This window comes from Ovis canadensis, chromosome 26 (assembly GCF_042477335.2).
Source record: "Ovis canadensis isolate MfBH-ARS-UI-01 breed Bighorn chromosome 26, ARS-UI_OviCan_v2, whole genome shotgun sequence".
NCBI classification, from domain to species: domain Eukaryota; kingdom Metazoa; phylum Chordata; class Mammalia; order Artiodactyla; family Bovidae; genus Ovis; species Ovis canadensis.
Window position 1 is genome coordinate 30,370,289 of NC_091270.1, and position 16,145 is coordinate 30,386,433.

The following is a 16,145-nucleotide window of genomic DNA, read 5'->3' on the forward strand; positions in this document are numbered from 1 at the left end:
GTACCCAGAGGCCGGGGGGCTATGAGAGCATATTAGGGGCTTTGCCCTGGAGCATCCTGCCCCACTCATTCCCGAGAGGCTGTCTCCGTGGGATGATGGTGAGTGAGGGCCACTCCTGCTCTCAGCTAAGAGGGTCCCATGATGCAGAAACGCAGCCAGTCAGAGGACTCGGATGCCTAACGCTGGGTTTTGCGCATGCGTGCTCAGTTGCGGCCAACTTTTTTGGGACCCTATGGACTGTACCCCGCCAGGATCCTCTGTCCATGGGATTATCCAGGTAAGAATACTGCAGTGGGTTGCCATTCCCTTCTCCAGGGGATCTTCCTAACCAGGGATCCAACTTGCATCTCCTGTGTTTCTGGCATCGGCAGGCAGATTCTCTACCACTGTACCACCTGGGAAACCCTAAGGCTGGGTCTTACCCCCTCCCAACCCGTGTTTGTTTACGGCAGATACCTTCAGTGTATCAGGTACCCAGAGGACCAGTGTTTTACAAGTACCCTTTGACATCATCTTCTAAAGAGCCAAGGGTGGACACAGTAGCCATTCCTTTGCGATATCTGAGTTACTGACAAGCTTCGAAATCCCAACACAGGCACGTTTGGGCAAGCTCTTAAGATATCAGTTCATTTGGTTTCAAGTTCTTTCATCAATTAGCCATCCCCTCCTGATGTAGTCTGTCTCCCCACAGAACACACCAGCCTCCTCCTCCGGCTTCAGCGCCACTTTTATGTGAAAGCATCTCTTATTCAGAGTGCTCCCTCAAGGGTCTTTCTCCACTGCCATGAGTCCCCTCTGACCTGGGGTCACCTTTCCTCCACCGGCCCACAAAACACCTCTCCCTCCTCCTTCCAGATGCATTTCTACACAGTCTATCCCCTGCCCACCTAAATATACCCAGAGCGGGATCACTCACTCATCTTCAGCCTATTTACACACAAGTTTGCATTCGACGCAAAAGCAGAGACAATGGCAACCAAGTCTCCAATTCCGCAGGACTTCATGGACAGTGGGACACGACGCTGTTTTCAACTCTTGGCTGCCTCATCTATCCTTGGCTCATTTTCTCCTCCAGAAATGAGCTCTGGATATTCTGTTCCGATGACTTCGGGCTGGGATGATCACAGTCTCAGTAACACTCTCTTCCAGCTCACAGAGAACTTCCTGTCTCCTCTGTGCCCAGCCCGCAGCTTGCACCAGAGGGCAAACATCACTATGAGCCACGTGGAGCTGCACTCTCTGCCCGTAGAGCCTATTTTGACTCTAGAATTAAGCCTAGCCCTTGCCTTTCCCTTGAACCTTTTCCCTACTTCTGACCCACTCGCCGTCACAGACACCGCCTCCTCCTTGCTCCTCTTCCCCGGCCTCGCCAATCCCGAGCCATTCTCCAAGACCTAGTCTCTGCTCTCCTCCCCACAGGGCCTCTCAGACATGCCAGCTGCAGGAATCCCTCCTCCTCCACGTCCCACAATGCCCACGATCTTGTACTGCTCATCGGAAAATCAAACACTGCTATAGGGCAGCTATTCTAAGGTAGTGTTTATTCTTACTAACTCTTACCTTTTTAAACGGAAACTTCTCAGCTGTGCCCACCCTCTCCTCTTTCCAAAGAGTAAATCCACTGAGAGCAGGAACTCCAGCTCTCACAGGTCTTTGGATAATCCTACAAAACCTAAATGCAGCCGTCCCTCCCAAGAGAGGTGCAACACAAGGACCAGTTCTGAAGGTCAGTTAAGATGGAGTCACCACAGCTGGCTGGCCCTGTCCACTCATCTGGTGACTTCAGGAGTGAGAGGAACCGCAGGGACACCACGAAAGGACATGGAACAGCCACAGGGAGCCCCACGTGGCTGCTCTGAGTGGGCTTCAAGCTGTTTCAATCGCTCACTCCTTCATCCATGGATTCACAGGTCATGTATCAAGAGTGATGCTCCAGGAACAGGAAGGAAGGAGATGGTCCCTGCCATCTAGGGACCCCCGGTCTAGCAGGAGACAGGGGACAAGACAATTCCTACAGCCCAGGGCACCTCTGGTGTACAGAATGATAAGGTTAGAGTTCTGGAAGCATAGGGGAAAGCTGTCCACATTAGATCCACTGGGTGACCAAGCACGGTGAGGGCTATGCCCAGCTGACCCTGCAGATCCTCCTTCTCGAGACACAGAGAGGGGGCAGGTAGGTCTGGGCAGTAGAGAGGGGCGAGGAGGCGTGGATACGAGGTGACAAGCTCTTCTGAGGGGACAAGATGATAAGCAGAACCCCTGTGGCCCAGGAACCTCTGCAGCCCTACCTTAGCTCAGCAACACGGAAACACGCCCCTGCTTTCCATCTGTAATTTATAACATGTTCCTCCCCTATTTTTTTTTTAAACAAACAACCCATTTAGGAAAAAATGGTCACCTGAAATAAGGCAAAAAACTTTCTATCTTTAAAGCCTGTGTGGGGAAATACAATCAATCTTCATTATTTGAGAATTTCATATTTGCAAATGTACTTACTCACTAAGTATATTTCTATCACCCAGATTGATCCTTGAGGTGTTCCCTGGCCCTTCACAGACATGCCCAGAGACATGGAAATCCTGAGTCAGCCGGTGCACATGCTCCCAACTAAGGTCAAAACGGTAACATCCTGCCTTCTTATTTCAGCTCTCACACTATAAATACGTGTCCTTTTCACAGTCTATCCAGTGCAACATTTTTCACATTTTCCTGCCTTTTTGTCGGTGATTTTGCCATTTAAAATGGCCCCCAGAGTGGGCTGTCTGAAATGCTGTCAACCATCTCTAAGTGCAAGAAGGCTGTGACGTGACTTTTAGAGAAAATACGTGTGTGAGATAAACTTCCTTCAGGCATGAGTTACTGCTTGTCTACAAGATGTAATAAATATGGAGTCTTTAAAACAAAAGCACGTAAAACAAGATTATATATCAATGGGTTGATGAAAATGTGATCAGAGGCTCACAGGAACCTAATGTCTTTGGAGAAGAGGGAAATGCAGACACAGACACATAGAGAGAGGGGGCTTCCCAGGCGGCTCTGTGGAACAATCTGCCGCAATACAGAAGGCACAGAAGATATGGGTTCGATCCCTGGGTCAGGAAGATTCCCCTGGAGGAGGAAATGGCAACCCACTCCAGTATTCTTGCCTGGAGAATCCCACGGACAGAGGAGCCTGGCAGGCTACACAGCCCATAGGGACACGCATAGAGTCAGACACAACTGAGTGACTGAGCATACACACACACACACACACACACAGAAGCCCACGTGCAGGCACAGTCACGGGGCAGACAGCCATGTGAGGACAGAGGCAGAGACTGGAGTGATGCAGCCGTAACCCAAGGACTGCGTGCAACCACCAGAAGCTGGAAGAGGCCAGGAACGACCCTCCCCTGGAGGTTTAAGAGGGAGAACAGCCCTACAAACACTTTAACTTGGGGCTTCCAACTTTCAGAACTGTAAGAGAACAGATTCCTGTTGAAGTCAGAGTTTGTGGTACTTTGTTATGGCCACCCTAGGAAACTTAACGCAGAAGATGCTCTGAGTCAGGTGACAGGCCTCCTACTCCGTCTACAGTTAAAGGAAGATGGGACAGCAGACAGTGCAAAGACCCCGCGGCAGGACCAGCTGCAGAAGGCAGTCAGCAACAGGGGGATGTCAGAGACAGGCTGACCCCACAGGCCTGCAAAACCACGCTCAGGACTTTGGTCATCTTCCCAAGAGTGAAGAGAAAAACTAGAGATTTATACCAACCAAGGATATTATCAGTGTTGTGAACAGTAACGATAAGAGCTGATTATAAAACCTAGACCAGGCCTCCACCAACATTAACGCACACACAAATCTCGATTCAGGAGGTCTAGGTGAGCCTTGGGATTCTCAGTTTCTAACAAGCTCCTAGGTTATTGGACCACACTCTAAAGAGCAAGGCTCCAGACTCACTTGGTTCTTCTGTGAAGAGTCTGGTTCTTCTTGCTACAAAGTCTGGTCGTCCCGGCAGACAGGCCGCCTTCACTAGTCTCTGTACAACGTGTTCTGTGGCGTCATCTACCTATTGACCCAGTCCATTTACATATGTCTTTCTAACAAGGATGCAGCTCAGCCAAACCTCAATGTTTACCGCTCACCCAGCCAAACTCTATGGAAATCCCACATATAGAAACTGTTCTAAATCTTTAGTCAGGACTGTCATAAATTATAAGCAGATTTTTAAGAAAAGCAAATACAGCAAATATCTGATCAGAGCAGGGAAAACTATTACCAAGTGCTTCACTTATTTCAGGTTCCATGGTGGTGTGTTTTTTTCTCTTTTTAAAATAGCTAGGACACCCCTGATGATTTACAATGAAAGCTAACCCTTTTACACGGAAGCACTTCCTCTTTCTTACCTGATTTTAGAGCCTGGCTCCCCCTCCCACACACTAAACAGGTAATGAATTACCAGTGGTCTTGCCACATGATCGAGAATAAAAAGGTTGCCATTTGACATAGATTTCTCAAGACTATCAGAGGCTGAGTTCGCGTCTGTGAAAGGAAGGGAAGGTGGAACTCAACATTGATCTAGCACAGGTCTACGAGGCACATGCTTTCCAGCTTCCATCAGTGAAATTCAAGGAGCTAGCTGGGTCTTCCTTCTCTGATGCGCGTTTCCCTTGGGCAGAAACACTCAGGCCACAGGAAACCTGAACAGAGTTGAAAAAGTCAGGGAAGACAGAGAGGTGCTATTTTTGCCAAGAGGACCAAAATTCATCAGAAACTTGGACCTTTGTGTTCCAGTTCTGACTCTGTTGACTACTGTGCGTCCCTGGATTAGTCACTCAATCTCTCCAGTGGACACTTTAATCATCTCGAAAAAGGAGGGGTTTCACAAAGATAATTTCCAAGCTTATCTGTGACTCTAGGAATCCTTTTGTAACATAAAGGCTCAATAATCTGATTTATCTTCTTTTGTAAGCTTCGTTTCCTGTACACAGTGCATTAAAAGTGAAAAACTTAAATTTTATGCTTCTATAAACCTAAACATGGGCTTCCCTGGTGGCTTAGATGGTAAAGAATCTGCCTGCAATACAGGAGACCCAGGTTTGATCCCTGGGTCTGGACGATCCCCTGGTGAAGGGAATGGCTACCCATTCCAGTATTCTCACCTGGAGAATTCTATGGACAGAGGAGCCTGACGGGCTACAGTCCACGGGGTGGCAAAAGAGACGGACACAACTGAGTGATCACACTTTCAAACCTAAAATATGAAGCATCTATCCTCAAGCTTGACTTTGAAAAATCAGCTATCCTAACATCTTTGAGATTTGGGGTTGGGATCATCTTTGAAACCACGGCACTGATTATAAATCAATTCAGTGCACGGCAAGTATTTAGAATATTACAGGCACCAGTGCTGCTCCATGAAGGCATATGAGCTGTCCACTGTGTTTCAAGGGACGAACTCACATCCCCCATGAGGTTGACAATGCCAACTCTGGTCCTGATTTAATCGAGATCTTGAATTTTAACCTAAATAACTGCGGTTTGGCTCTTAGAATAGCAGGCCACTTACTAAGCACTTACTACATGCTAGCCATGAAAACCAGGGTTTTTTGGGAGCTTCTCACTTCTCTTCAAAGCCAGAAGGTAGGGACTTTATTACCCATATTTCAGATGAGGGGACAGGTTGGGGAACTGCCCGGGAGCCCAGACTCTCATTCAGGTCTGTCTGCAATGCCCAGGCTCAGAAACCCTAACATCTGCCTTCCTCTTGCTGCAGAAAACATTCAGATGGTCTTTTAACTATTCTAGTTAGAGACTTTCCCAACCCCTCTCTGATTTGCATACCAATGACATGTTAATCATCCTAAAACACCACTTAAATCATGTTAATGTTCAGTATCAGAGACTTCTAATGCCCTTGCTGGATTTAGAGAATAAAACTCTGGGCTGAGAGAGGGGGGTTGCTTCTGGTAATGGCATGGTAGGTAATTCAGACCTAACTCCCCTAGTGAATAACTAGGAAACCTGAACAAAGCGTGTTTTTAAAAATTTGGTTAGAAACGTCAGAGAACTAAAGAGGTGGTAAAGGATTAGGAGGGCGAGGTCTGGGGGAAAGAAGGAATGCAGGAAGGTAAGCCTGATATTTAGGGCTGCTCTTCTCCAAGCCTAGGAGCAACTGCTGAACCCAGAGAGGAAGCTGCAGGGCTTCAAAGCTGAGCAGGGCTGTGGACACTTCCAGTGACCAGGGGCATAAGAACTGAAGTCAGGAGCCAGCTAGGAAAAGGGAGTCCTGGGAAGTCCCCACTCCCAAACACGCAAGTCATGTAAAGGTGTAAAACGAAATGGAAATAGACTAGCCTCAAACACCAAAGCCCGGCTTTTTGATCAGTCTCAATCCTTGATCAAATTGAAATGATCTGAAACTACCAGAAGTCACCTTAAAACATATCTTGAGGAAAGGTATCTTATCCTAAGATTTGTATTCTATCTGGCGTTTTTCAGATACAACGGCCAGCATTCAATCAATATAGCTAGGAATCCGAGGATGAAAGACAACAAAATAGAAAACCAAGGAACGTAGTAAACAATAGAAACAGACCAATAGGGACACATACACGGATTTTACACAGAACTATATGAAGACACAGACACCAATGTTTCCAGACATAGCCTTTAAACAACCATGCTTAACACATTCGAGGAAATAAAAGACAAGATGGAAAATCTTTTCAGAGAACTGAAAACTGTAAAACTGGAAATTCTACACTAAAGGATAACTACTGATAATTTCATAGTAAGAATTCAATGGATGAGTTTACCAGCAGATTAGACATCACTGGGGGAAAAATGTGAGCCACAAGACAAAACAGATGAGAATGAAGCACTGAGGCAAAAGAGTGGGATATGTTTAATAAAGGATCAAAAATACGTAACACTGATATATTGTACTTTAGACCTAAAAAGTCCTGGTGGTTTAGTAGCTAAGTTGTGTCTGACTCTTTTGTGACCCCATGGACTATATGTAGCCCACCAGGCTCCTCTGTCCATGGGATTCTGTCCATGGGATTCTCCAGGCAAGAATACCGGAGTGGGCTGCCATTTCCTTCTCCAGAGGATCTTCCCAACCCAGTAATCAAACCCGGGTCCCCTGCATTGCAGGTAGATGATTTACCGACTGAGCTACGAGGGAAGCCCAAAAGGTCTAGATATTGGTAGTTGGAAGTTCTACAAAGATAAGAGAGAAGAATGAGGTAGAAGCAATATTTCAAGAGACAGTGATCAATTACCATCTAACCACAAATTTATACTCACTGCTGCTGCTGCTAAGTCGCTTCAGTCGTGTGCAACTCTGTGCGACCCCGTGTGACCCCATAGATGGCAGCCCCCCAGGCTCTGCCGTCCCTGGGATTCTCTTATACTCACTACAGATCCCAAACTGACTACTATAAATAAAGCCACACCTAGACACAGTGTAGTACTTTTGATGAAAACCAAAAATATAGAGAAAAATCTTAAAATCAGCAGAAGGAAAACAGGTTCTTAAAGAAAAAAAAAAAAAGGCTCATAACCTTCAAAAAACACAAAACCCAGAAGCCTTATAGTGACTACTCAACAGAAACCATGGAACACAGAGGATGATGGAAGAGATGCCTTTAAAGCACCTGAAGTAGGACTTCCCTGGCGGTCCAGTGGCTGGGACTCTGCATTTCCACTGCGTGGGGCGCGGGTTCAAGTCCCCGGCTGGGGAATTAGGATCCCCGCATGCTGTGTGTCAAGCCCAAAACAATTAAGTTAAAATAAATTTTAAAAAGCACCCAAAGAAAATAACTGCTCTTTTAAAATGTTAAATACAGTGAAAATTTCCTTCAGGAATGAAGAGGAAATAAAGGCATCTTCACTTAGGAGCAAACCTAGAGATCTTCTATCAGCAGCCCCGCCAAATGTCAGCTCCCAGTTACAGCATCACAGATGGTGCGTCACAGCGTGGTAAGAGGGCAGGCCTGGGAGCGAAGTTGCCGATAAGCACAGGGCTTAACTTGGAGGCTGTGTCACAGAAGCCAGTCACAGTGGTGCCCAGCCCCATGGCTTCTGCAGCTGCATTCGTTTTAAATATGCCTGTGCAGGCTTCTTGTCCTCACATAGCCACGTGCCAGCCCCCTTATCAACCGACATAAATGTCACCCTCCCGACAAAAGCCAACTCGAGTCCGATTTCACCCATTAACCCTCTCACAGTTCTAACCACTGGACCCTCTCCCCCTATGGATGTATTGTCGGCAATATCCATTCATCCATACCACCAAATATTTATTCAACACACATTATTACGAGGAACTGTGTGCTGTGCTGAGGAGAATTCAAAGACATGTAAGACATGATCACTACCCTCAAGGAATTAGTAAATTAACTGGGGGCATGAGACATAAATTACATAAAGCTAACTAATACTATAATTATCATAATAAAAGACTGCAATAGAGATCAGAAGGCAGTAGGTGATTAAATGCCAACTAGGTGAACTCATTCATAAATCATTATTAGATGGGTTCCTAAGCGAAAGCTTTATGGTACAGGAAGAGTTTACAGGGTAGGGCGGGATCACTTACGTAGACAGAAGACTGCAAGCCAAGTCAGGCAAGGTAAGCGCTGGTGTTTATGGCCAAAGCAGAACTAAGGAAGGCCTCTGCTGATGTGGACCAAGCAACTGATTCACGTATCAACATGGGGCAGCTTCATAAGAGTCAGCCAGCATTGAGAAGCACAGACTGGATAGTTCACGTATTAATATATTCATCGCAAACCTTCACAATCGCCTTTGTCAGTTAAATATTACTATCCCCATTTTAGAGATGAGGGAAAGCCTAGCTTACAAAGGTACGTTAAAAAAAAAAAAAGTGTCCAAGTCACCCAAGCCCCCAGATTCGAATCTGGGAACCAAGATTTGAATCCAGGTCTTGCTGGAGGATCTCAAATGCCCCTCTAGACACTGGGTTTGTTTGCAGGGTTACTGAAAAGTCCTGAATGGCCACATTTCATCATGAATCAAGCACTGTTCCACACATGAAGGCAAGGAAGCCAGTGGCCAGAGCTACTGCTCTGTTGAGGATGGTGGCTATGAGGAACAGGAAAACACACAAGTGGTGATACACTCGTGGGAATATAATATAGCAATTTTTAGTGGTAATTTCTCCTGGATAGATAGTAGTCCTTCCCAAAATGTAAGTTCCTCTTACATGACATCCTATGCTCCTCATATTGACTTTTATGTACCTTTTTGAAAAAAAATAAAATAAAAGAATTTCAGGTCAAAATTATGTGTACTTAGAGGAAGCTGGAATTGAAAATTAAAAATCACCATCACCATGACTGTTATCATCATCATCTTTATCCCCATCACACTGGTTCAAGCCCTTACTAAGAATGAGATACCAATGCTAATAACACACAGCTAATACCTCTGCCACATAACACTGAGCAGTTTCATGCATTATACAGTAGGTCCTTGCTGGTTATCTATTTTAAATATAGCAGTGTATACCTGTCCATCCCAAACTCCCTAACTATCCCTTCCCCCAACCCCCACCCCCACCCCCCAGAAACAATAAGTTCATTTTCTAAGTCTGTGAGTCAAGAATCAGTTGTTTTTTATTATCCTAGGATAATACTTAGGATCATTAGCCAACGGCCTTTCAGATTTCATATGTTAGTAAACAAGTGAGTCATGGGAAAACAGGGAGGCCAATGGTGAATAGATTTCCTCATCAATGGAATACAACTGCATATGAAATTAAAAGTCTAAATACCTCTAAGTACCGCAGAGCCAGTTTCCCATACTGAGAATTATCCAAACTACCGTTTTGCATATTCACCACTGCACACCCACAAATTTCTTATGAGGCATGTTTTCTATACCCTTTGAGAAGACATTATCAGAGCTCCTTTACAAAAATCTCCCTGTTTCTGACCACAAACTACCCTGGCACCTGAAACAGGGCGATTTAGCCTCTGAATCACAACCATAAGCTGACAAAGAAATTGACTTACGGCCCCCACACACGCGCTCAAAAGACACCAAAATATCTCTGGTTTTCAGTACTGCAGGTGAGCCAACGGTCATTCTACAAAACAGTTCTCAATGTAGCCAAAAGAGAACAGAAGGTCTCCACCCGGGAGGAAGCCTTGAACATCCACGCCACATGGCACGTCTGTGCAGATGTGCGCTCCCCAACGAGAGGGTCCACGTCCCCCTGCCACGCTCCGCATCCCTGCTCCGTCTCCCAAGAATGTCCACTCTCGGGACCCACTGCTTCCCAGACACAGCTCCCAACCACCTTACTACAGACAGGTCTCACTGCCTCCCTCTTCTTGTTTACTCACATGGCAAAAATTCAGGACTGGGCTGAATAGTTGCTGTTTAGTCGCTAAGTTCGTGTCACACCCTTTTGAGACTCCATGGACTACAGCCTGCCAGGCTCCTCTGTCCCTGAGATTCTCCAGGCAAGAATGCTGGAGTGGGCTGCCGTTTCTTCCTCCAGGGCAACTTCCTGACCCAGGGAGCGAACTCACGTCTCCTGCTTGGCAGGCAGATTCTTTACCACTGAGCCTCCTGGGAAGCTCCTGGCCGAATGGTACCCAGCCATAATAATGATAATACCATTATAGATTGATGGTTTATCACTTCACCAGAGCTTTCAAACAGCCTTTGTCTTGTTGTTCCTTCTCCATCAGTGTTTCTCATTCTCCACAGGAGCACTTTCAGATTTTTCTTCCCTCACTTCCACACTCACTGATCCCAGCAAATGATTTTGCCTCCCACACCAGAGAGAAAAACAGAGGGCACCACTCTCCTTTCTGAGTGTCTGACTCCCTTCCCTCTTCAGACTACTCTGTGACCTCCTTTCGTCCTTCTTCAGACCAAGCAGGTGGTAATGTCACTCTGCAACAGGGAATGTGGAAGGTTTTAAGAGGAGAAATACTTAGTATGATCATCTCTGGGTCCATCCGTGATGCTGCCAGTGGCCTAGAGATGACCATTCTAGGCGAAGTAAGTCAGACAGAGACAAATACCATATGATAGCACTAATGTGTGGGATCTACAAGGAAATGATACAAATGAACTTATTTACAAAACAGAAATAGACAGACAGATGTAGAAAACAAACTTAGTTACCAAAGGGGAAAAGGTCAGTTGAGGGGGTGGGGATATTAGGAGTTCGGGCTTAACAGATACACATTACTGTATATAAAGTAAACAAGGATTTCCTATACAGCACAGGGAACTATACTCAATATCTTGTAATAAGCTATAATAGAAAAGCCTTAATATGTACATATCTGTGTATACATAAATATATCCATATATGTATAACTGAATCACTGTGCAGTACACCTGAAATTAACACAATATTGTAAATCAGCTATACTTCTTCTTGAGAGAGAGAGAAGAAAAATACTGAGGTTGGTTTCATGTCTATTGAATTTAAGATATCTTTGGGATATCCGAAGTGACGCCAGAGCCCAGAAGAAAAGTCATGCCTGGTAATAGTTAGGCACCCCTTTACAGATTGTTCAAATGCCATCTCCACAAAGCCCACACTGGCGAATTCAAAACTGCCCCTAAATCCATAATATACACTGCCTCTATCATGTATCCTATGCTGTCTTGCAGTCACGGCTGCATTTTGCCTTACTCCACCGAGACAAACTTCTGTTAACATTGCTACACGTGTTAACATGTGGTACCAATGTCCTGGGGTTTCCCTGGAGGCTCAGAAGTAAAGAATTCTCCTGCAATGCAGGAGACATCCCTGGGTCAGAAAGATCCCCTGGAGCAGGAAATGGCAACCCACTCTAGTATTCTTGCCTGGGAAATTCTATGGACAGGAGAGCCTGACCGGCTATACTCCATGGGGTCACAAAGAGTCACAAAGGGACAAAAACAAACAGTATCCAAACAGTCTAACAAGGTAACCACTGGTCATGAGTGGTTACTGAACACCTGGGATGTGCCTGGGTGAAGGGAGAACCATTTGTTCCCAAAGAGAGACACATAGTTTCAAGGCCAGCTCTAGTCTTTCCAAGTCACTGTGAGTGGTCCCGTGCCAGGAAAAAAACAAAGTGTCTGCAAGAGACACCCCTGTGGGTTTCCTGCTAAGGCAGGCTATCCACCTGACACTGAGACACTGTTACTCTCAGGTCGGTCTGAAAAGGCCTGACTCACCCTCCCCGCAAGCTGAATCATCTTTGGGGAGGCAACCCTGCTGGTAAGCGGTGAGCTTCTGTGAGTCATCCTTACCTCCGCCTAGACCTGCAAGCCCTGTATCCCCGGCCACATGGCAGCAATCCCAACACTAGCTATCTAGGGTTAAGTGTTTGGCAGGTTTTAAGCTGGTCAGGGGCATTATTTCACTTGATTCACAGCAACCTTAGAAGGCAGTTGCTACTAAAATGCCCATTTGATAGATGAAGCAACTGAGGCACGTAAGGTCAAGCAACTTGTCCATGCTCACAGAAGGTGGGAGAGCTCTGATTTAAACAGAAGGGCACAGTGGGGGAAGGAGAGGGTGGGATGAAGTGAGAGAGTAGCACTGCCATATATTAAGCACCATGTGCAAAGCCAGCAAGCTAGTAGGAAGCTGCTTATATAGCACAGGGAACTCAGCTGGTGCTCTATGTTGACCTAGTGGCCTGAGATGGGGGGCTGCGGGGTGAGAGGGAGACTGGTGAGAGGGAGGAAGGATATATGTACATATATAACGGATTCGTGCTGTTTTTACAGCAGAAACTAACACGACATTGTAAAGCAATTACACTCCAATGAAAAAGTAAATTGAAAAATTAAAAATAAATAAAGAAACAGAAGGAGTCTTAGGCCCTCACTTAGCTTGTGGACTATGAGGCCAAACTGGGAACCACATAAAGAGGCATTGAGATCCCAGTGCCTTCCAGTTCGACCCAGTGCCCGCCCAGGGAGCCCTTGCTGGCACAGAGCTCTGGTCAGGCTGCACTCGCCGGACCTGAAGAGTCGAAAGCATCGCAGCCTCATTACCCAGCTCCACCCCCTTCAATTCACACTTCCTGCCCCTTTTAGTACCTTCCTGGCTGGTGCAAATCAGCAACAGGGACTGCATATCCTGTCCAGCCTGGCTTTATTTTTATAATTTGCAAGGAAAACAGCATTTCCCCACTCCCATACTCCAAAATAAAAATATTTTTCCACTCTCCACCCCTTTACACCTCCATCCCTTCTTTAAGAAGCAACAGGAAATAATCTTTTTTTTTTTCAAACTTGAATCACTGGGTGTATTTTCCAGTGGTTTCATTTTAGTAAAGCAGGGTCACCTGGCCTGAGCATGGGCCACCTGGGACCTGGAGGGGTCTGATGAAAGCAGGAAGGGACAGAAGCATGCCCTGCCCTGCCGGTTACTGATTAACCCAGGGAACTATTTCCGGAACACAGACAAACCCCATGGAAGCCACTGCTCCACCATCTCAGAGTTGGTTTCACAGAACACTTTTGTAAGGTACTGAAAACCACGGAAATGCTAGGCATTGTGGGTATCTGTCAATTTCCACAGCCGTCAGCGTGCATGAAGAGCAATCGCTTGCCCACGAGGTCTTCTGCTTCCCCTTCACTTCTAGTTTCAGAACCTCTAAAGAGTGCCAACACCCCAGCCCACAAACTCCACTCCAAACAGCTTCAGTCTCTCAGTGCCCTGAGTGTCCTCCACACTCTACATACCAGCTCACTTCTGTCTGGGAATTCAGGGGCCGGTTTTAAATCTACCCTTCCAAAAGAGCTTCCCCTGACCAATGCAGATTCGACTATTACCACAAGGCTCATTTTGTTCTCGTTGATATGACAGCTCCTGATAAATATCGGATACTAAAGATAAGCAGTCTTGTCTGACTCAGCTAACACATTTGACTGGGAACATCTGAATAAGTGCCTATGATCTCTGCCGGGCCTAGCACTGTCCTTACTTATCAAGGATGGAGGCCAAGATGAGGTCTGGCTGCCACTGGGACCCTGGGGCAGCAGGACAATCCCTGGGCAAGGCGGAGACCAGGGCTGGCCCTGGGGGCTTCTGCGTCCACTGCAACTGGGCAGGGCATTGAGGCTTCTTGGGAAAATGGCTGATTCCAGGGCTCAATCAGGGAAAGCTGAAGATGAGCTTGAGCCATCTTGGAAGCCAGAAAGGAAGGAAATGATCAAAGAGCGCTGGGAGCACATGGAAAAAATATAGTAGCCAACCTGAAGGGGCTCCACTGGCCAAATCTGAGACAACTGGAGCACTGAGATAATGATAAAATTGTGTTACGGCCCACTGAATGAAACAGGGATCTACAAAAAATAGGGAGAAGAGAAAGCTTTTCTGCAAAGTACAGTGCCAACTAACAACCAGGGAAAGATGATGGAACGAGATTGCTGTTTGGCAGCAATCCAAGTAGTAATTACTCAGCCAAGACACAAGTGAAAACCAATGGGTGAAAGGTTGATGAGAAAAGGACACTTCTACAGTCTCAAAGTGCCTCGCACAAAACATTCTGTATTACAAAGGGGAAAAAGTAACTTTACAGTGGAGAAGGCTGACAGATAATCTCCTTACCCAAATGATCGAATGCATATCACTAATAAAGGAACAAATCAAAGACATACACCACCGGAGAAGAGGCAAAAAGAACAGAACGTCACGTCCGAGATATTCTTGCAGAAAATGCATCTTCTGAATTTAATCGTGAGGAAACCGCCAACAAACTCACACTGACAGCTGCTGTGTAAGACAACTGGCTTGTAATCATCAAAAATCTCAAGTTCATGGATGCTTAGGAAAGATGGCAAAAGCACGACACCTGAACCTGGATAGGATTTTTCCTTTTTTGCTACAAGGGACATTATTGAGACAACTAGCAAATCTGAATTGGATCTGTGGGTTAGAAAGTTCTCGTGCCCGCTTCCCGAATCGGATGGTCACGTGGAGAGGTCATCCTTGTTTGCAGGATAGATACATTCAAAGATTCAGGAGTGATGGGACTTCAGGTTGGCAAGTTTCTCTCCAGAGGTTAGGAAAATAGGAAAATTCTTTGTAGGTATTTTTGCAACTTTTAAGTCTGAAATTAGCTGCAAAGAAAAAGACTTGGCAAAAAAGAAGACAGCCAAACAGGCCAGTGATTTACTGTCCAGAGTGGGAAGCAACAGCATTTCTGCAAATATAACAAACTCTAGCCAATTCCCCCTGAGGTGCTTAAACTAAATTGCTGGTAGTTTTTTCTTAATCCACGGGTACCATGACTGTATGAAGTATGTGCATCAATCACTTACGTCCACTTACGTCCCCATAAGGGGCTGCACAATCAAGCGACAACGATCTGAACAGGGAACCCTGAAGCTTCATTTTCCAGGGAAGACAGTACACGAGTCGTTTTAAGTATAGGGTATGTGGGAAATGAACAGATGACCCCAAAAGCCAGCCTGCATATTTGAGAAGGCTCTCAGACTTCAGCATCCAAGAGTTATCCCGAGTCAAACATCTGAATTCATATTTAATTGAACTCATTCTTGATTGAAGTTATTTAGATCTGGGGCTTCCCTGGTGACTCAGACAGTAAAGAATTTGCTTGCAGTGAAAGAGACCAGGGTTTGATCCCTGGATCTGGAAGATTCCCTGCAGAAGGAAAGGGCAACCCACTCCAGCATTCTTGCCTGGAGAATCCCATGGACAGAAGAGTATGGCAGGCTACAGTCCATGGGGTCGTAAAGAGTCAGACAGGCCTGAGCGACTAAATAGATGCTAGATTTAGATTTTAGAACATGAGGTTGGTTTCCAGGTAACACTGCTTCACCTTGTAGGTGAAGTCAGCAGCAGAAGAAAGACGTCAGAAGGCCAGGTCCCTGAGCGCCCCCAGAGCTGGTGGGTTTTGATGTCTTCAGAGGACCCCACACCGCAGGATTCTCTGGGGGGGCATTTCGGGCCAGTCCCACTTGTCAGCAGAGGCCCCAGAGCGGGCATTCCCGGCCAGCATAGTTTCATCTTCTTTCATGACAAGAGTTCCTGATCCCAACAGCCAATTTCCTGGACTTGGCTCAAGAAAAGCCCACCATGAGTAAGGTTTTTTTTTTTTTCTTTTTGTGTCTTATTTACAACTTTTCCTCAACGTGGAGAA

General features: G+C 46.0%; 1 protein-coding gene across 4 annotated transcripts in view; it reads right to left on the bottom strand.

The window, feature by feature from the left end:
- The window catches only part of IRF2 (interferon regulatory factor 2), an 84,568-nt gene that overhangs the window by 43,270 nt on the left and 25,153 nt on the right, over positions 1–16,145 (bottom strand). The gene's annotated exons all lie outside the window — the stretch shown is intronic.